The 21271-nt window shown below is 46.8% G+C and overlaps 1 protein-coding gene and 1 long non-coding RNA gene across 4 annotated transcripts in view; one reads left to right on the top strand and one right to left on the bottom strand.

Annotated features, from left to right (window-relative positions):
- Positions 1–4271, bottom strand: part of Fgf1 (fibroblast growth factor 1) — a 68872-nt gene extending 64601 nt beyond the window's left edge. Inside the window, exon 1 of one of the 2 annotated variants that reach the window (XM_036204588.1) lies at positions 3971–4271. The gene's annotated coding sequence lies outside the window, so the exon portion shown is untranslated. The remainder of the gene's footprint in view (positions 1–3970) is intronic. The other variant, XM_036204587.1, reaches the window with a different exon arrangement.
- The window catches only part of LOC118594614, a 90896-nt gene extending 71088 nt beyond the window's left edge, over positions 1–19808 (top strand). Inside the window, exons 2-5 of one of the 2 annotated variants that reach the window (XR_004946391.1) lie at positions 8426–8673; positions 9843–9882; positions 10509–10558; positions 19645–19808. This is a non-coding gene — a long non-coding RNA (uncharacterized LOC118594614). Of the gene's footprint in view, positions 1–8425; positions 8674–9842; positions 9883–10508; positions 10646–19644 lie in introns of those variants that run through there. The other variant, XR_004946392.1, reaches the window with a different exon arrangement.
- The last annotated feature ends 1463 nt before the right edge of the window (positions 19809–21271 follow it).

A 21271-nucleotide genomic window follows, 5' to 3' on the forward strand; every position in this document is an offset into this window, starting at 1 on the left:
AAAAAAGAAACCCCCCCCAAAAGACCCTCCTCATAATGTTTTAAGTGAATTTATAATTTTATTTTGAGATGCATTCATGGTTATCCTGGAGTGCATGTGGCCAGTCAGCTGCAGACTGGACATGCCTGCATATAAGTCTTCAAGTTTGAGACTCTGTCCATGATGCAAGCTAGGGTCCTGCCATCTCTAAACAGTGGTTCCAAATTCTAGCCTATTCTCTAGGGTCTTAAGATGTCACCTGTTGCTAAATTCCTGTCACCAAGTTCCATCGGACTCTTAGGATGCCTCCCCAGGTAAGAGCACAGACATGGTGGACAGTCTGACTTGACTCCGCCCCTTGGTAACTGTGGGACCACCTGTAAATGGCCCTTTCACTGAACCTCAGCCCTGCATCTGTACCAGTCCCTGCTTCGCTGGGTTGTTGACAGGCTGAGCCCAGTGTCTGGATACAGAAAGGATGAGAAACACTGTTGACTAGGATAATAGCTGTTTTGTCTCCAGATCTTCACAAATGCAAACAGAGCCCTGTGCCAAAGCAAAAGTGCCAAAGGGTGGCACTTGGGGGCACCCCAGCCTCCTCAGTGCTCAGTAACGCTCCCTGATAGTTAAGCAGTGGATTGAGGTTCTTACTCATTTGATCTTGCCCTTAACAAGGTTAACATTTTATCATCCTTCTTTTAAACAAGGAGACCGAGGGGCAAGTCACAGCACTAATCAGTAACAGGGTCAGAATTTGGACCTCAGGCAGCCTTCCTGGAGAATCCATGCATTTAACCACCTTGTCATACCATTTTTCGTGTGTGTGTGTGTGTGTGTGTGTGTGTGTGTGTGTGTGTGTGCGCGTGCGCGCTATGTACATGTGTATGTGTATGTACATGTGTGTGCAGGTGCATGGGTACATATGTATTCATGTATACGGAGGTCAGAGGTTGATTTTAGGTGTCTTAAATTGCTCTCCACCGTGTGTGTGTGTGTGTGTGTGTGTGTGTGTGTGTGTGTGTGTGTGTGTGTGTGTATGTGTGTGTGTATTCATGAGTGAGTGAGTGCTGGAATGCACTTGTTATGATGTGCATGTAGAGGTCAGAGGTCAACTTCAGGTGCTGTCCTTGCCTTCCACCTTGTCTGAGATCAGAGTCTCTCTTTTGTTGTTCCTTGGTGCATATGCAGACTCTATGGACTTCAAGCTTCTGGTGGCTTTCCTGTTTGTGCTTCCCACCTCACACAGGAGCCCTGAGATTACAGATATGTGCTGCCACACCTTTACATGGGAACTGGGGGTCCAAACTCTGGTCCCTAACGCATGCGCGGCAATGCCGATCCCCACTGAGCCATCTCCCCAGCCCTGCAATGCTTCTTTTCACTGTGATTTAGGAATGTAAACAGCTGGTATTCCCTCCTCTGCCTCTTTGTATTCTGTCCCTACAGTCCCACTTCCCTAGAGCAGACTCCTGTCCTCTGCCCTGGATTAACCTGTCATCCCAACCCTTTGCTGTTACCCGTGTACTCTACAGCTCCCTTCCCTTCTCCATCTGGTAGGGCTGGAACCAGTTGCCTCTGTTATGGGGCACCTTGTTGATAGTTGATTTAAAAAAAAAAAAAACAAAAAAACAAAACAAAACAAAACAAAACAAAAAAACCTTCCTGTTTGTGAATCCTTTCTTAAGGAAAAGGTTTTACTCACTTGCAATCTATGTACAGTGAATAGATATTAGCGTTATTTAGAGCAGGCTATGTCCTTGTTAGTGCTATTTAAAGCAGGGTATGTCCCTGGCATGAATGACTATGGATGAATTCCTGTCCTAGCAACTTAAACCAAGGAGAATTGTGTGAGTTAAGCAATGCCTTGGCGACAGGCAGAAGTGGGTGTAGTCTCTGCCCTCCTGGCAGCTGGCACATCGGGTGGCAGGTCCCTGATTAACTTATTCCGAGTCCGCAGAATGCATGTCTGCGAAAAGACTGGCTTCAGCATCTCTCCCTGGGTTGGAGAGCCCTTCACTAGTGTAGACCAAGTGTCCACCTGCCGTCACTTCTGAAAATAGCATTGGCATGGTTGGTACCACTCACCTGTGACTCAAACCACTTACCCATGACCTGCTTTCTTAAATCCTTTTAAGAACCAGGCAAGGACATATAAACACAAAACTCTTTTCTTACTTATCTTTTCATGTATTCCTTTCAGTGTCTCATTAGCAAATCTACATGTTCATACTTTTAAAAGACAGTAACAGCAAGGCGAAAGTGTTCCCGAGTCCTCAGCCAGCTAGCTGTCCTCAGCAGTAATCTGTTGAACTTGCCTTCCAAGATACAATTTTAAGAGGGGACTTTCCTGGGAAGCCTTCAGTGCCCAATGCAAAAAAAACAAAACCAAAAAAACAAACAAACAAAAAACAAAACAAAAAAAACCAAAGGCTGAGGGAGTTTGTGGCTGTGAATCAGAGTCTCCACCAAGCCACACACTATTCGCACCGAAAACAGTCCTTATGAGGGCAGCCCACTCTTCCTGGATACCACCCTGCCCCTAAGCAAGGCCGTTTGTTCTCAGTCGTGTGTGTGTGTGTGTGTGTGTGTTTGTGTGTGTGTGTGTGTGTGTGTGTGTGTTGTGCACTCTCAGGTACACACATGTCCATGTGCATGCAGAGGCCAGCACATGGACACTCCTCAGGAGCTGTCCACCATGTGTTGTGCGTGTTTGTGTTCTGGTTCCTATTTCTGTTCTGTTTGAGCTTGGGTCTCTCGCTGACCTGGAGCTCAGTGAGTAGGCTAGACTGGCTGGCAAGCCCTAGGGATCTACCTGTCTCTGCCTCCCTGGCACTGGGCTTTCGAGCATTCACCACTGAACCCAACTGAAAAAAACAACAAAACCTCTAAAACACAAAAAAATAGTGACTTCTGGAGATCCAATTCCGGCCCTCAAGCTTGTATAGCAAGCATTTGCCAGCTGAACTATCTTCTCAACATTTTGCCACAATGCCAAGCCATAGCAGCAGCTGGGGGTGAGAGGGACAGAGAAGCCTGTCTTGGGATGCCTGTCTCCCCCGACTGCAGCACGAAGAGCTAAAGCCCCATAGATGACATCCCCATAGGAAGGGAAAGCAGAGGTCCTGGTCACCAAAGTGGACAGGACGGAAGAGAAGGAACGGTGGATGCTAAATGGCCTAGAGAAAGCATGGAGGCTTAAACTCAGCTGAGACACAGGCAACTCTCAGGACTGAGATGGGAGGCGAGGTCTTTGCAAACTGGCCCTTGATTAAATAGCTGGAATTCCTACACGGGCACCCAGAGGTCTGAGAGTCTCAGGCCTTCTGTCCAGGAGCCTTGCACAGTTTCGGTATGTACTAGTCCCTACAGGAGCCTAAGGAAGGGATCCTGAGGGGAGCCTGCAACTATGAAAGAGGATCAGAAGGTAATGAGTAACTTGAGTAACAGGGCAGGGAGCACCAGAGTCCACCCCATTAAAACCATCAGCTTTTCTATGAACCTGTCGCCGATAAAAGCCTAAACTCCCCACAGGTTCTGCAAGGCAGCAGCTGAGTTTCTAGGCTGTTGGGTAGACTGAGCATGACACAGCAAGACAGTGCCAGCCAGACCCACTGTGGTCATAGCTTTCACCTTCCACACATTCTCCAAGGCAGCATCCAGGGCTTCCGTCAATCAGATGATCCCCACCCCCTGCCGGAACGATGATGATAGGGCAGCCGGGTGTAGGATTACTTTTACAGTCTCTAACCTGTAAGTGTTATTTTCTCCATGTCTGGACTCTCAGCAGGCCCTTCCTCCAGAGCCAGCTGCACCTCAGTTCAAGCCAGCCATAGGGGAGCCTGTTCCATCCACGGGCAGGCACGCTGGCTCCCTGCTAACTGTTTAAAACACTTCTCTGTCCCTCTTTCTTCTCTTCCTACTCGCTTTATACATGGTCTAGGACAAAACAGCCCAACCCAGCTCTGGCTATAATGCACCCCCTAATTCTTACCTGAAGAGCGGTCAGCCTGGGGGCTAGTCTCACTCCACTTGCTCCCAAGGAGGATGGAATGAATCCGCTTGGTGGCCTTTGCTCTGGGTGTCACGGTTCCTGTGCCGAGGCTGCCTCTCCAGCCGGCTCTCTGAACCTCAGGATTACTGCAGCTCTGTGTGGGGAGAGGGACGGGCTGTGGCATGCACATCAGGTTGCTGGCCCGCCTCCAGACACTATGCCAGTCCCAGAGGGCTGTGTGGGAAGCAGGGAGGTGGATGGGGGAGCAGAGAGCGCCGGCCTCTAGGGTCTGCCTCTAGCTCTGCCTTTGGCCCTTGTTCATCAGCAGAGGGGCCCCGCCTGCAGACCACCACACAGCCCCACCCCACCCCACCGCGTCAGTACCCACGGAGCTCTAAAATGCCCCTAGCCCTTGACAGTCTGCAGCAGACCTGGGACTGCAGAGATGGCAGACAGTGACAGCAACTACCTTGGGTGTTATTTTAGCATGGTTTGTCTTGGGGCAGAAGCCCGCCTGAGCCCAGTGTAACTACCGTGTACTACCGTCTCAGCGGAATCCTGTTTATTTTGAGGCCTCTGTCACCAGGGAAACAACTGGTAGTGTTGAAAGACACTCCTCTAAAATCAGGCTGCTAGTGAAAGGGAGCCCTTTTCTGTTCGGTCATCTGTCCCCATGCATGGTGTAGGTGTCTGTCTGTATGTCCCCACAATTCCCAGAGCCAAGCCCTACCAAGTGCGTTCTGCCAAGCTAGGCAAGGTAGTGGCCACCAGGTTAGGGCTAGGGAGGGGCATCAGAGAGTGTCCCCAGCATCCTTCACCACACTTCCCATCTACCCCGGCTAGATTAGGGGAGTCCTCAGGAGAGCCTGGTTCCTCTTCAGCAGTCATCTTCATACCACAGAGAAGGAAGGAAGGTTGCCATCTGTACTGATAACTCTGGCTTGAAGGTAGGGAGTGAAATGGACTCAGAAGATAGGGATCAGAGAAACCAACTGAAACCATCTGATTAATTGTTTCCGATCACTGGCGAAGAGAACCTCCCTTCCACAGGCAGTTCGGCCCTGGAGGCATGAGCGAACATTCAAGCGTGTGTGGGCTCCAGCCTGCCCATCTGATGGCTCAGATAGAGAGAGGCACATGGACCTGGGGGAACTGGAAATATACTCCAAGGTCTCTCTCCCTGATCAGTGCAGTCTCTCTGGTGCAGTGAATCCAGTGAGGGCAGGATGGGTGGAGGGGAGAAAACCTACACACACACACACACACACACACACTCCCTAATTGCTGACATACACTGATTTCTTTGCTACAGTAAGTGATTAGCAATATTATGGTCCAAATCCTGGGAAATGGATCCTCAGTTCTTTAAGATCCATTTATAATATAGTTCTCTTAATGTTGGCATTTATTCTTCGTGGTTTTGAAATGTCTCTCATGTTTTAAACACTAACTTGGTCTCCAGCTTGTGGCACTATTTTGAAGGCTAGAGAGTCTTTAAGAAGTGGGCCTGGCTGATGGAATGATGGGCAGTAGGAGCAGGTCTCTGAAGATTGTACCTATCGCTGGTGCTCTGGTCTAGCTCTCTCCACTTCCTGGTCCATACCATGTGAACAGCCACCACTCTGCCCTGCTGTCACTATGCCTTCTCCACCACTGCTGGACTGAAATGTCCCTGAAACCGTGAGCCACGGTGAACCTTTTCTCTCTTAAGTTGTTTCCGCCAGGTACTTTCTTATGGCAACAGACAAAGTTAACAGTGGGGTTGGGGGCCTCTTGTCTGAAAGAGCATCCAGGGCCATTCCTGGGCCTTCAGAATGAGGAGTCCCGAGGAGCTCAGCTCCTAGAGCTGAGGCAAGAGGCTCAGATGTCACATGACTCTGACCATAGGTCTCTCAAAAGGGACTGGTTCTCAGAGACGCCCCACAGAGGGACACCATCACATGGGTACCAAACCCAGTCTTCCTGGAAAGAATGGATGAAGTACAGGCTGGCTAGGTCCCCAACTAGAAGGGAAGCAGCTTCCTCCCTCCACCGCCGTACGTGTCATGCACAGAACATGGCTGAGGGTGCCACGCACACCTGCCCTCAAGCACAGTGCTGTGTGTGAGCATGGTCCCATCAATGCCCTTATTCAGGAGAATGGGTCACATGTTGAAACCCAAAGTTCTGGGTGTGAAAAATACACCCTTGAGATTCATTCAGATGAGGGCAGGTGTTTCTTGTTCAGTCTCTCAAGCTGAGAAAGAAGAGTTAATTCTGGAAGGAAGTAGCAGTGTGTACATTTTGGATTCTGCACTTTGATTCAGCAAACCATGAGCGTTCAAACCAGAAGGTGTTCATGGTGGTTTGAATGGTATGTCCCCCATAGTCCCTGGCATTTGGATGCTTGGTCCCCAGTTGATGGTGCTGTTTGGATAGGCTTAGGAGGTGTGGCCTTGCTGGAGGAAGGTTGTCACCGAGGGTGGGCTTTGAGGTTTCAAAAACCACACACGATTCCTGGTTGTCTTGCACTGTGCTTCCTGCTTGAGGTTTTAGATGTGAGTGCTTAGCCTGCTGCCCCAGCCACTGCCACGATGGTGATGGGCTCTCATCCCTTTGTAAGCCTGAATAGCCTTTTCCTTTTATAAGTTGCCTTGGTCATGGTGATTTATCACAGCAATAGAAAAATACAGTGTCCATGCAGCATGTGTGTGTCTGAAAAGGAGCAGGTCAGCATGCCGGTGGATCTGATCTGAGAACTGTCGGGCTATGGAAACTAAATCACCTAGTAGAAGATCTTCATAGTATTGTAATGATGTGCTCCAAGACCCTTTCTGAACAAAAGACACAGACCCAGCGTCCCATCCAGAGTCACACCCCCACCTAGTCACCGTGTGACTAAACCTCCCCTTCCCTAGCTCAGCATAATACTCATTAACCTGAGCACACTGTGTTCTTGGCCACTCCTGGACAACTCAGCTCTTCCAGGCTCCAGACTCCTTCTTTCCTAAGGACCTCAATGAGATTTCCAACTCACATACCCCTGCAAACTCTAGAGCACCATGACAGTCAAGTGTATCCATGCACATGCTAGCATGCTCAACTCGAAGGTACAAGTGTAAGCTGTTGTTTTATTTCATTTTTCCACTGTATCCAGTTGTGAGCACTATCACACCCCTCCACTCCCCTCCACCTTTTAGGTCAATGCAATCCGTAATTGCTGATATGTACTAATTTCTGTGCTATAGTAAGTGTTTAGCAATATTATGGTCCAAATCCTGGGAAATGGATCCTTAGTTCTTTAGGATATGTTTATGATATAGTTCTCTCTCTCTCTCTCTCTCTCTCTCTCTCTCTCTCTCTCTCTCTCTCTCTCTCTCTCTCTCCCCGAGACAGGGTTTCTCTGTGTAGCTTTGCGCCTTTCCTGGAAGTCACTTTGTAGACCAGGCTGGCCTTGAACTCATAGAGATCCGCCTGCCTCTGCCTCCCGAGTGCTGGGATTAAAGGCATGCGCCACCACTGCCTGGCTAGTTCTCTTAATGTTGGCATTTAATTTTTTTATATTTTAACATTCTTCAATTTATATATTTATTTCAACATGTGTAAAGGATCTATACCTGTATTGGAACTAATATGCACAGGGTTTTTAAAATCCTGAATGATAACAAAGGATGCCTCTTGGCCCAACTATTATGTGGAGTGGGAAGAGACTGTGAGATTATCTAGGAGGAAAGTCTGGCCCTAGAATGGACCTGAGTCTTGAACCAGGAAATAGTCTGTGGAAAAAATAGATGTTAAAGCCACTTATTAAGCACCCATGATTCTGTAGGGCCTTCCGTGTGTGATAGAAATTGTATCTTCTCTTGATCTTCTCAGGCCACTTTAAGGCCCTCTTCTGTCACAGTAAGACCTTTTACAGAAACCATATACCACTGCAGAGGCGTGGCCTGAGGAAGACAACAGATCTTTGAGGACAGACCAAGTCCTGGTAGGGTTATTCACAGAGATGCGGGCTTGCCCAGAGTTATCTGAAGCTAAAGTGCTGGGGTTCTTAACGGGGGTGACATCCTCCTTCCGAATCTGAAGAGCCAGACTTGGCCAGCACTCAGGCAGCTGCTGTTATAGAAAGTGGTTCCAGAACTCTCAGAGGAGCTCTGGAACAGTGGTTCTCAATGAGGCAGGGGCCAGGCACCCCTTTTGTGAGCCACTAATGCTACCACCCTTTAATACAGTTCCACATGTTGAGGTAACCCCCCCACCATTAAATTATTTTTGTTACTAATTCGTAACTGTGATTTTGTTACTGTTAGGAGTCATACTATAAATACCTGTGCTTTCTGATGGTCTTAGGTGACTCCTGTGAAAGAGTCATTTGATCCCCAGAGGGGCTTGCGGCCCACAAGTTGAGAACCACTGCTTTAGAAGGTGCGTAAAAGCAAAGGACAGCATTTCTTCCTTCTTTTTGTTTTTCCTCAGCTGATGTCCTGGTCAGTGCTTCTGAGCAGCAGACGCGGACCCCTCACTCTTGAACCTGGGTGACACGAAGATGCCGAGCATCCCAGGTTGGCAAGGTTTAGAAGACAGCCGGGTCTGCAGGCAGAACAGCCAGCCGCCCTGGCATCTCGACCTTGACTCTGGCGGCTGACATTTCCGATTTGCGTCGTCTGCCTCATTCATTCTTGTTGGAAGAGAGATGCCGCTCGGGAGACTCTGTCATGCTCGTGGTATTTTCTTCCTAATCTCATTTTGACCTTGTCCGGGGCCCAACAAATCCTAATCAGCTGACAGGCAAAATCAATGCCAACTGCCACAGAGCATTTCCGCCGTTTATGCCCAACTGGGGCTTTTAAACAAGGGCGTCCTGGCCACCTGGTGAGTCGGCTGCCAATTGGACTGGGAAGCGCAGCAGACAGTCTCAAGAAATTGCATTAGTTACCTGAGGCGACCTCAAGGACAAACACATCAGCAAAGCTGGAGGACAGACATTGGGAACAGTGGCTCACAGAAAGGGGTGCCTGGCCCCTGCCTCACTGTCACCCAAGAACATTAGCCAATTTTTTTTTTTCAGCAGCTATAGGCAGGATACTCGGGAAAGGGTCCCTCCCACAGGAAGTGGGATGCTTCAACTCTGATAGGACCCCCCCCACACACACACATCACTTCTTCTAGTTCCTTTTTTCTTTTTTTGGAGACAGGGTCTTGTGTATCCTAGGCTGGCCTCAAACTCCCATGTAAGCTAAGAATGATCTTGAATTCCTGACCTTCCTGCCTAGACCTTCCAAGTGCTGGGATTATAAAAGCGTGAGCTATCACGTCCAGTTTATATGGTGCCAGGGAATCCATCCTAGGGCCTTTACATGTTTTGAGACACAATTCCACTCATTAGTCTGGGCTGGTTTGAACTCAATGCAACCTAGACAGTCTTTCTGCTTTGTCCTCCCAACTAGCCAAGAATTATAGACCTGTGCTTCCCAGTCCGGCCTGTGTGATTACACGTGATGTGTAAAAGCCCTTGTTGGGAGCCTCACTAACTCTGTCCTCCCTGAAGATGGCCAGGTGTGTGGAATGGGCTGTCTCAGGAAGAAGATGACTTTATGCCATGGATATGATTGCACTAAACAAACAACTTACTGTGTGTTTGCAGGGCTCTATCTTTTTGTTTTGTTTTGTTTACTAACAGACCTCTATCCAGGCTGTGTGAGGTGGTAGAGGCCTGACATCTCAGCAGTCTGGAGGTGGAAGCAGAAGATAGGGAGTTAGTTCAAGGCTAGCTAGGGCTACAGAATGAGATTTGGGGATGTTGGTCTAGTTCATTGAAGCATCAGTTTTTCTTTCTGGGATTATTGATTTCAGTAACTTCCCTCTTACTTGTCTTCCTGTTTCTTTCCTTCAGCCCCACGGGCCAGTCCTTGCTAGAAGACCCTTGCTAAAAGGTAAGTCAGGTTGCATCTCCGTTTGTTCAGAACTGTCTGGTACCCTCCTTTGTGCAAGAGCAAAGCCGAGCTCACGAGTCTCAGCTCTCAGCTCACCCATGCACACCTCTTTACTAATGGTGTTATTTACAGGTTGCTCATCACATAATGCCAAGCGTGCCCAGATGCACCCAGTGCTTTCTTTGTAAATGGTGGTTCTGTTTGCCGTTTGTTTTTTTCTGTGTTGGACTTAAACCTTCTAAAAGTCTTTGCAACAGGAACAACTCCCAAGTTTTGTCAGCTAACATGGTTTATGAGCTCCATTAACTCGACAGCCAGGGATGAGAACCCTTGCATTTTAGGGGGTCCAAGGAGGAGCCCATGCGAGCCACTGATGTTCTTGGCACACTGAGAACCAGACCTGGCATGGCTGTCTGTCACTGGGGGTGCTAAATGTGGCTAGAGCAGTCTGGCTGTGCTGCTGGTTCCCAGGCAGCCTTGGTGCTCACAGCCCTGCAGTCTGGCCCACAGGGAGCTATGAAATCTAGACAGTCTCAAGCGCCTTGAAAATCTGACAAAAGTATGACCCTCTCCCCCAGAAGAGTAAGCGTGTTTACTCACACACACCTTTTTACATTTCATTTCAGAAACAAGATGCCCCAAGTCCAGTTTAGTCCAAGGAAGAGCATCTGGTTTGGTAACTGTCTTACTATTTGGCAAAGCAAACAAACTTATCTGCACCCCCATTTAAATGAACCAGAGGCTTAAATGTAAAAGATGGTAGACCTTAAGGGAACATCCCAGGTAAGCATTACAGCAACACATTAATGAGATGAATTGGCAGACAGTGAACGTTTTCGGAGGGCTTTCCCATCAGCATAATATGATCTGAAATCCAGGAGGAAAGACAACCAGGCAAACAACACAGCCTTTAACTGGACCTGTGCAGGGAAGCGGGCCAAGCCCCTGGACCCTCTCTTTTCCATCTATGATCTTCTCATTGGTCTGTGCCCACACTCTGTGGGAGAGACCTGAGCTTACCAACTCACAGTAAGACGGTACCTTCAACCAACCTGTCACTGGGTTAAGATCCCACTGAATTTCTGTGCTGGCTAGTTTTGTTGTTTTGGTTGTTTTGTTTTGTTTTTCAACTTGACACAAGCTAGAGTTTTCTGGGGAAAAGAACCTCAATTAAGAAAATGTATCCGTTCAGAATGCTTGTTGGCAATGCAGTAGAACTTTTTTTTTTTTAGTTAATGATTGGTGTGGGTGGTGCCACCTCTGAGCAGGCAGCCCTGGGTTGTTTTAGAAAGCAGTCCCGGCAAGCCACAGAGAGAAATCCAGTAGCAGGATTCCTCTGTGGTTTCTGCTCCAGTTCTTGCCCTGACTTCCCTCAGTGATGGACTGAGATGTGGAACTGTAAGCTGACGTAAACCTTTTCCTCCCCAAGTTGCTTTTCGTCATGGTGTTTTCTCGTAGAAATGGAAACCCTAACTAAAATAATTTCTTTACAGTTTTATTCACATATAACGCATATGAACTACGGATCGCATGTCCAACATAGTGGTCTCAGTGCATTCTCGAATCTATGGAGCTGTAAGCACAGTCACTTTAGAATATTTTTTGTCACTTCAGAAGAAGCTCTGTGCCTCTTAGTGGTCAGCCAACATTTTCCCCTCCTGCCAGATTCTGACACCCATAGACCTACTTTCTGTCTTGAAGATTCCCTGTCCTGGCCATCTTGTATAAATATAATCATTCAATGCAGGGGTTTTCCCTTAGCATAATATCTTCAATTCTCAATCATATTGTAGTAGGCATCAAAATTTATTTTTAAATTTTACTGCTGAATGTTTCATTGTATGGATACACCACATTTTACTCCGTCCATCAGCTGATAAGTATTTAGGGCTCTATATTATAAATAATGATAGAAAATGATGAAGATATACAGTATTTTTAAAATATTTATTGTGTGTGTGTGTGTGTGTGTGTGTGTATGTGCACCACATGCATGTAGGTGCAGAAGATAGCTTCTAATCCCACTGAGCTATAGTTACAAGTGGCTGATATAGGTGCTGGGAACTGAACCCAGGACTTCTGCAAGAGCAGCAAGTTATCTTAATCACTGAGCCATCTCTCCAGCATACAGAGATCTTTCTCTTCAGTATTAACCTAAAGAATTCTGATGCTCAGAGGAGTGGTGCTCAGAGCATGCACTGTTGTATAAGCATGCATTGTGTACATGTATGTGTCTGTGTGTCCCTGCATCATAATCTTATGCAGAAGCATGCAGGCTTGGATACAAAGTCCCCCAGAGTGCTTCCATTCAACTGGAACCTTTTGGGTGATCCTGGGACTTGGCTCAGTCTCAGTGTCCAAGGGGAGTTATGTCATCCCTAGAAGGAAGGGGACAATACTCTTGTGACCCTCGCAGGGCAATGTGAAGATAAATGGCAGAAGTTAAATGGACTCTACTCTTTGGAAGATCAAGTCCATATGAATAGACTAGTGTGCACTCCTAGATGGAGGGTTTTGTCAGCACCTAGGCAACCTGCTTCAGCTCAGAGGTCCATGGCTTGTGACTTGAGAGCATGGATGGTATAATTAGTCATCATTTATTCAAGATGTGGTTTCCCTTGAGATTAGAATATGGTCACTTCTTAAATCCCGGAGATGATCCCCTAGAGAAAAGTCTAGTCTTTTTCTGCTTGGCCATGCTGGGCAAGGTAAGGGCAGGAGAAAGGGCAGGGTCATATCTAGTGATCAGTGCCCAGAGGGGCAAGCTTCAGTTCTAAAGCCTTTCTTCTAACTAGTTCTTAGATCACCCTGCCCCATTTCACTGCAGAGCACCTTATTCTCTAGAGTCCCAGAGTACCTCCTTTCATGAAGCCCATGATCCTTTGACCTCCCAAAAGGGATCAAATCCAATAAGGCCTCCTGTAGAGGTGTCAAGTGACAGGGAGGTGTCTAAAACATCTAAGGGTCCTATGTAGTCTGCCAGCCTCCTTGGGTCTCTTGGGCTTTAAAAGCAGGCACCAGGAGATGCCACTGAGAGGCATCTGTATGTTAGACGGAACAGGAAATGAGATGGCAGACATGCCTGGGGTACACCCCAAAACATCACCACTTACTAGCTATATGATTGAGGGCATGTATCTCCTCCACCTGAAATGGTGTAGTAGCAGGGCATGCCTGGTGGCTGGATTTATTGTGAAGACTACATGGGATGGCGCTATAGGGTCTCCACATGCATTCTGAGATCCACCAAAGCTTGCTGGAGTTATATTACCTTTAAAGTCAGAATTGAGGCCCATGAGCAGGCTAATTTCCTATTGGTCAATTAATTGAACTCACTTAATTGGACACCAGTTATATGTCAGATTCTACAAAGCGGGCTGGGCACAAAACTTACCTTTCCCCCAAGGATGCAAAATTCAGGTGGGAAAGAAACTAAGAATTAGGAAGTTTTTGTTTGTTTGTTTTGAGGCAGGGTTTCTTGGTGTAGCCCTGGCTGTCCTGGAACTCATTCTATAGACCAAGCTGACCTTGAATTCAGAGATCCGCCTGCCTCTGCCTCGAAAGTGCTGGGATTAAAGGCGTGCGCCACCACGTCCAGTTTCTCATGGAGTTCTTAAAGACTACATAAACAAATAACAGTCCTGACAGTGCCATTTGGGTTCAGAGAAGAGAGATGGCAGAAGTGTCTGGAAGGGGAAGCATTACTCTGAGACTGGCAGTTGCAAGGCAAGATGACTTCAGTCAGGAGAGTGAAGGGATCTTGGATGAGGGGAGGGGAGGGAAGAGCGCCAGGTGCGACACAGGCAGTGAGTGACAGCCTAGAGTAGTCAGGACGTGGGACTGGTCTAGTCCTGAGCCAGAATCAGCTTTCTGATGTTAGCACCTTCCTCACTGCCAGGGGTCTCTGGGTATGACAGGCCAGGCATCTTTTAGTGACCTGTTCTACCGATAACTAGTCTTCCTCCGAAACTTCTGATCAATAACAGGAATTGAGTGAAAGAGGCAGGCCAAAGTTACCGTCATGGGAAGAGCCACACACCAGCCGCCTTCTCTGGGGGTGAACACTTTGACTGCCTTTGGGGGACCACCCTCACTGCTCTCAATCAAGGCGTGGTGGAGAAGCTGACCCCCCACCCCATGGCAGCGGAAGAAGCGCTCCTTTCCACATTGGTCCTATGAGGTGCAGGTCTAAGACCAGCTGGAGCAGTATGTCAGCAGGATGTTGGCTGAGTTGCTGGGAACAGAACCTGACAGGGAGCCAAAGGCAAAGGATGGAGAGAGAAGGCTTCAGGATACCATCACCTTTCCACCTAGAGCCACCAAAGCCTTGGCTTTCAACAGGAGGGAAGAATATACCTTCTTTCTGCCTAAGTCTCTTCACTCTTGGTTTAGACTGTGATCGTTAAAAGATTTGTGTTAAGTGCACGGTTTTGTCAGGGTTTTGTTGATGTCTTCTTAGCATGGATATATGCAAGCCATTGCCCAGGGTGGCCTGTGTCAGTGGCGACAGAACCCACATGCTGGGGATAGTGGCCCCTGTGCACATCCTCAAATGGGCATATATCCATGTGGTATGCTCAGGGATACAGAAGGCTAGACCAAGATGCAAACTGCTCTTCTCTTTCTCCCTACTCTGTGTACCCAGTATCTCTCCCCAAGCTCTTTATTTCATTCTCCCCTTTCTTAAAGTAAAGAGTTATTGAGTCTATTAAGTATATTTTGCAGGACCCTGGAACACCAAGGAGGAGCAAGAAACAGAAGCTTTACAAGCCTTGGTTTTGTTTTTTGTTTTCCTTTTTGCCCATTAAGGGAGGATCAGCTGTGTTTCTTTGATTTCCTGTTCTAGGCTGTGTGTGTGTGTGTGTGTGTGTGTGTGTGTGTGTGTGTGTGTGTGTTTTTAGAAAGCATTAACTTTATGGTGATGGGATTTGGGCAGTCTACAATTTCCTGGTAACCTCTTCTTGGATCTAAGCAGAGATAATTCACTGGGTAGGAATCATTTCCTGCTTCCCCGCTAAGAACTAGTCCTACAAAGTTCTTTCTGGGGTGGGGGTGGGAGTGGGGGTAGGGGGGGTAGCGGGGGTGAATTTGCCTCTGAATGAGAGGCAGGATTCTCTGCAGACTTCAGCCTGTCTTTGACCCAGATCCAGATCTGGGAGTGTGTGTGTGTGTGTGTGTGTGTGTGTGTGTGTGTGTGTGTGTGGTGGGGGGAAGGGGAGGAAGGAACAAGTGGGAGGTGATGAGCAGGAGCACAGGCACTCACCTCTGTCTCTGTGGTGGGAGCCTTTCTTTCTGGGGTGGGTGGCAGCCGCTGGGGTCACACTGGGCTACCAGGATGCTGCAAGCAGGCTGCTGAGAAAGGGAGTTTCCATTCACCGTGAGAAGGGAGTGTCCATCCAGAAAAGGAGGCAGGCGATGCCTTTATCCCCGGGAGGCTGTTGTCCTCTCTGCTTCTCTCTCTGGTGTGAATGGAGCAAAGGAGACCCCCAAGGGAAAGGCTAAGTGAAACCACACACCCCCACTGGCCACTTAACAGGTGGCTTCCTGGCCTTGGGACTCTGGGAGGAAGGCAGCAGAAAGGGGTCTCAAGGCCACCCTCTCCAGCCCCTGAAAGGCTGGCTGGCACTAGTATGCCTACAGAAGGCCAAGGCCAAGGGCCCATGCACTTTTATTTCGCCTCTCATGTGATTTATTTTTGGACTAGACACACAGGCTATTTGGGGGCTGGACAGCTGCCAGGTGAAAGGACAAGTATGTTGGCCAAGTTGTGTCAATGCCCTGCTCTGAACTCCACCTTGTCCCTTCCCCCAGATGAGATAGAGGGGTGGGGGTCTTTCTTGCTTTGAGCGACTTTGGCAACTCCCCATGCTTTTCCGACCAGTGGATCACTGCCCTTTGAAATGTCACCGAGCAAATATGCAGTGGAAACTGTCTTCACTTCTGCATGTGGGGCAGGCAGGTTCTGAGGCTGGGCACAGCCATACACACTAGTTCAAACAAGGAGACCCTCTATTCAACTCAGGGGCGGGCCCCGAGACATTGTGTAAACAGTGTGGGAAAGCCGGCTCGGGTTCTAGGTGCTCCGCTGGCAGTTCCTGTTTCCTACACTTGTGGAACTTGACACTGAAGCGGGTTGATTCCTCACCTCCCGTTCTGGTCACTGATCAGGAATGGAGAGTTGAAGTGGCGGCGCTTGAGCTGATGGTGTGCGACTTAACCTCGTCGTCCTGGCTGTCATGGCTCTCACTCCTGGGCTCTTTCTAAATGCCATCTCTCCCACGGTCCAGCCCCTTTGATCCTCAAGGCAGCCAACCCTTTCCTCTGTGTGACAGCCAGGGAAGCTGAGATTTGGAAAGTCCGAACTTTACCTTCAGGAAGGTTGAGGTGCGGGCTCCAGACTGTCTGCCTCCAGAGCTGGTGTTTTTTTGACCGCTTTGCTCTGCTGCCTTCTCGAGTAGAAACGGTCGAGAACTTGTTGCTCTTTTCTTTCCAGAACAGGAAAACAAGAGCTTCAGGGGTGAGTCGAACCTTCAATTTTATTCCCAAATTCAGTTCTTGAAGGGGAGAGAGAATAGCCTTTTTGTGTGTTAACTGTCCCAGGCTGAGTCTAGGTACAGGATGGAGTCTCTGGTCTCCCTTGTCCTTGGAGACATTTCCCTATGAGTAATTCACTGTGCAAATATTAGAGCAAGCTGGGTTGAGCTGCCCAGACTGGACTCCCAACCCATCTGAGCCCAAGTGCCCAGACTTGAGGGAGAGCCCGAGGTAGCACTCAACTGCTTGTCCAACACTGCCCTCTGCAGGCTTTTGTCTCGTATTACACCAGGGTGGCCATCTACCAGCTAGCTCAAGAATGAGATTTTAGAATCTTTTTCCAGGTCCTTCAAAAATGACTTTGTCTGGGAACGTGTCTGTGCCGATAATAACTCTTCTCCGCTTGTATAAAAGCTGAGAATACACGTCACCATTGCAAATCTGAGTAAGGTGTCTTCACCCCCCCCCCAAAAAAAATCCCCAGATTCCCTAATGGCCCAGAATCTTCCTTTGATTACTTAAATCAACTTTCTTTAATGATAAATTTGATAATAAATTAGAACAAACTTTTCCCCATAAGTTCACTATTGAGTGCTAGACCTGCAGAAAAATTTAAAGAGGATATTAGAAAAAAAAAAAATAACCCCGTGTGTGTGTGTGTGTGTGTGTGTGTGTGTGTGTGATGTCTATACCTGTTTTATGGGCATGTCGGGTGTCTTCTTCTATTGTTCTCTACCTTAGTTTTGGAGGTGTGTCCCTTGCTCAACCTTGAGCTTGTGGATTCAGCTAGGCTGTCTGGCCAGCAAGCCCCCCAGGACCCTCCCACCTCTGCCTCTCAGTTCTAGGATGACAAGCTGGCCCCACAATGCCAAACTTTTCACCACATGCTTAGTATGAAAACTGGGATCCTCTGGCTGCTGCCTCAAGTATGTTGCCTACTGAGCCATCTCTCCCTGGTCCCAGGAGAATAGGTATTCTTAAAGAATGTTGTCCCAGTGTGAGTTTCAATTCCAGTATTTATGATATGCTGGAAGTTATCATTGTCAAGCCATAAGGACTTAACTGTGAAAATTAACACAGCACTTTTCTAAAATTGTGTGTGTGAAAAAGAATGAGAGGTTTGACTTTTCCTGGGACTCTAACACTTTTGTGTGGTGCTGTCCTGGGAAGTGAACCCGGAGCTTCATCCACACTAGGCAAGCACTCCACCACTGACCTCCATCCCCAGCTGTTTGTTGTTGTTGTTGTTGTTTTTTACTTTTTATTTTGAGCCCGAGTCTTGCTATATTGTCCAGGCTAGACTTGAACTCACTTTGTAGCCTACTAGACCTTGAACTTGTGGGCTTTAAACCCTTTTAGTAATTTTTTTTTTGAGAGTTCTGTACATGCATGTAAGGTATTTTGATCGAAGTCACCTCCTATTACCTTTTCTTGTCCAGTTCTTCTCTTACCTTTTCTTCCTAATTAGCCACCTTTCTATTTTCATGGTGTGTGTGTGTGTGTGTGTGTGTGTGTGTGTGTGTGTGTGTGTGTGTTCACGACTAAGTTAGTTATGGTTAGTTACATGGGCGTGAGTGAGAAATGATAAGATCATGAGCAACTTACCATTAGCCATACTACTGAAGAAACTGCCCTCTTCCGGTAAGCATTAACTATTGATCATTCCTCAGGGGAAGGTGGAGACTCATGGGCCCCTCCCCATGCATGTCACAATGCTGTCAGGCCCAATCTTGTGCATGTCTAATACGTATCTACAGCTGCTGCTGCTTCATGAGTATACTATCCATGTCACAGTGGAAAGAATTATTTCTTCAGCGCCTCTCCCGGTCTTCCGGCTCTTACGTTCCTTCTGCTTCCTCTTCTGCCAGACTCCTTGAGCCTTGAAGTGGCTGATGTAGATGCCCCTTAACATATCCATTTTATTGTACAGGGAACGTTTTTAGAGTTGTTTCAGAAACAGAGCAAAAATTCATCAAGATTACTGCTCACCAGGGCTGGCTATTGTGGCTTGATAGCAGCATCTACCATCTGTCAGGCCTTTAGATACCAAATATAAAAACGGTGAGCAAAATCCAACTCATTACATGCTGACTTCTTTGCCATGGCTACCTCTAGGACACTGAGTGAAGGAAGCAGCTTAATAAATATTCAAATGAGCCACAAGAATTCAGCTTGGTTAAAGACTAGCAAAATGGGTATTTAATGCACCATGGACGTTGACCCTGGGAACCAGTTTCATTCATGGTGAAATGAGGGAAGGCCCTAGAGACATGAAATCTAAACCAAGAATAATGCTCCAAGAATCTAGACAAAACGATGGAGAAAGTTCAGGAAAGGGGCTTCTAGGCAGTTAAGAGAAAGAAAGAGTCTGTCTTTGATTTCTGTTTGCTGTGATAAAACACCGATGAAGCTTTTTGCATGGGCACATGCTTTTGGAGAAATTCTCACCAAATTCCTAATCACAGCTACCTCTAGAGGGCACGAGAATCAAGCAAAACTAGCTGGGCCACTGGTGGTGGCTTTCTACCTAACCCTCCCCTCTCACTGGATAAATGCACTTTCTCCATCACTGCTAAAATTCAAGCATCTCCAACTGCCTACAACCTTCGACTTCCAGGACACTATCCCCTGCTTATTGTTAAAGGGAAGATCCTTCAAATTCACCTGCAACCAGAGCCAAGCGTGGTAGTGTACACCTTTAATCCTGACACTCAGCAGACAGTGGCAGGTGGGTCCCTGTGAGCCTGAGGCCAGCCTGGTCTTCAAAGTGAGTTCTAGGACAGCTACCTTTACTGCTTCCTGTGAAAGCACATCTAGGGATGCTGTGCTAGCCTCCACTGACATACTCCAGCTTCTCTGGCCTCGCTATGTAGATTTAACATCGGCAACTCTCCAGGGACTGCACAGGCCTTTAGTGTTGGATTGAGACTGCTAAGTTATCCAGCTTCATGGACTGGGCAGCTATCCGGGGTCTCTGCCTCTCCAGCATTCCAACACACAGATGGCCATTGTTGGACTACCCAGACCTATTATATAAACCAGATCTAATAAACTCCCATTTCGTTACACACACAAACACACACACACACACACACACACACACACACACACACACACACGCACACTTAAGTGCATATGCACATGTTCAGGCATTCTATTGAATGTGTTCCTCTAGATAACTCTGCCTCTGACTAATACATTCACTGATATTGACATGTCCATTTGCAGTTGGCTGGGAAGACTGGCTCCGAGCCATCCTCACTCAAGTATTTATACTGAAGGAGCTCCAAAAGCTGTGCTTTCCCGGAAGGAGAGGAGAGATGCTTACCAATACACTGAAAGTTACTTCTTGTGTCCAAAGAAAGCCATATACGTGACTATACTGTACAGAAAATGAGGTAGGACATTTCAGTGCTATTGTTTTTTGTTTGTTTGTTTGTTTGTTTTTGCAAGGTGGCTATGGCATAAATATTTAGAGAACATGAATTCTGTAATTGTTGGATCCACAAACTAACATTTGCTAAGCTTGTTCAAATAATATGCTTATATCCCTACTCATTTATCTGCTCACTTCCTGTGGTTTTTGTCAGTGTCATCTTTGTACATTTGAAGCTATATTATTTGGTGTATGCAAATCTTAGAACCATTGGGAACTGAAATCTTTATCATCATGTATTCCTCTTTATCTACATAAAGATTTTAGCTTAAAAGTCTACTTTGTCCAATAGTACTGTAAGTCCTATTAACTTTATTATAATTTTATTCGCATTTATATTACCACTATAATTTCAGTGTAATACAAAGTTTTAGATATTTTAATGGACACTGCATAAAATTTTAGTCATTTCTATGACTGACTTTTAATTAAAGCATTTAGCTCATTTACATTTAATGTAATAGCCAATCTTCCTAGACTTAAACCTAATGTATTTTTCTTCTTGGTACTGGGAATTGCACCCAGAGCTTTTTGCATGTTAAGCAAGTGCTCTACCACTGGGCTACATCCCTAGTCCTTTTAATTTACTTTGAGATAAAGTCTTTCTAAATTGTCCAAGCTGGCCTCAGACTTATGATCCTCCAGCCTCAGTCTCTGGAGTAGCTAGATTACAAGCATAAACCACCACTCCTATCTTTAAATTCCCATGATTTGATTATTTCTCTTATTTTTTTATTTTCTTTGTTTGTGACAGGGTTTTGATGTGTACACCAATCCTCCTGTCTCTGCCCTCGTAGTTTTAAATTACATTTATTGTGTGTGTTCTGTGCTCTTTTTATGCTTTTTTGCAGGAATTGAATATTTTGTTTTTTCCCTCTATTATTCTGGAACTTACATAACTCTTGACTGTTCTTTGGAGGTGACTTTAGAGATTGTAATATGAGATCACGAGTTCTCAGTATCTAATGTTAATTGGTGCTTTTATCTTCTTCCATACTGTTACAAGGACCTTTGAACATTTTCATTCTCATTCCATTTAACCCCCCTCCTGATTTATATGTGCTTCTAAGATAGTTTATGTTTCTTAGACCACAGCAAGCATTGTTATATTGTATCTCTGTATTTCATTTCCGTAATTTGTCATCTTCAACCATTTTGCTTTTCCACAACGATCACACCTTAGTTTTTGTGCTGGTAAAAGTTCCTGAATTTATATTAATTTCTTTTTGTTTGTGTTTGTTTTTGTTGTTGTTTTGTTTTGTTTGAGACAGAGTTTCTCTGTGTAGCCCTGGCTGTCCTGGAACTTGCTCTGTAGATCAGGCTGGTCTCAAACTCACAGAGATCCACCTGCCTCTGCCTACTGAGTGCTGGGATTAAGGGCCTGTGCCACCACTGCCTGGCCTATTCATTTCTTTTTAA

This window comes from Onychomys torridus, chromosome 13, assembly GCF_903995425.1.
Source record: "Onychomys torridus chromosome 13, mOncTor1.1, whole genome shotgun sequence".
NCBI lineage: Eukaryota > Metazoa > Chordata > Mammalia > Rodentia > Cricetidae > Onychomys > Onychomys torridus.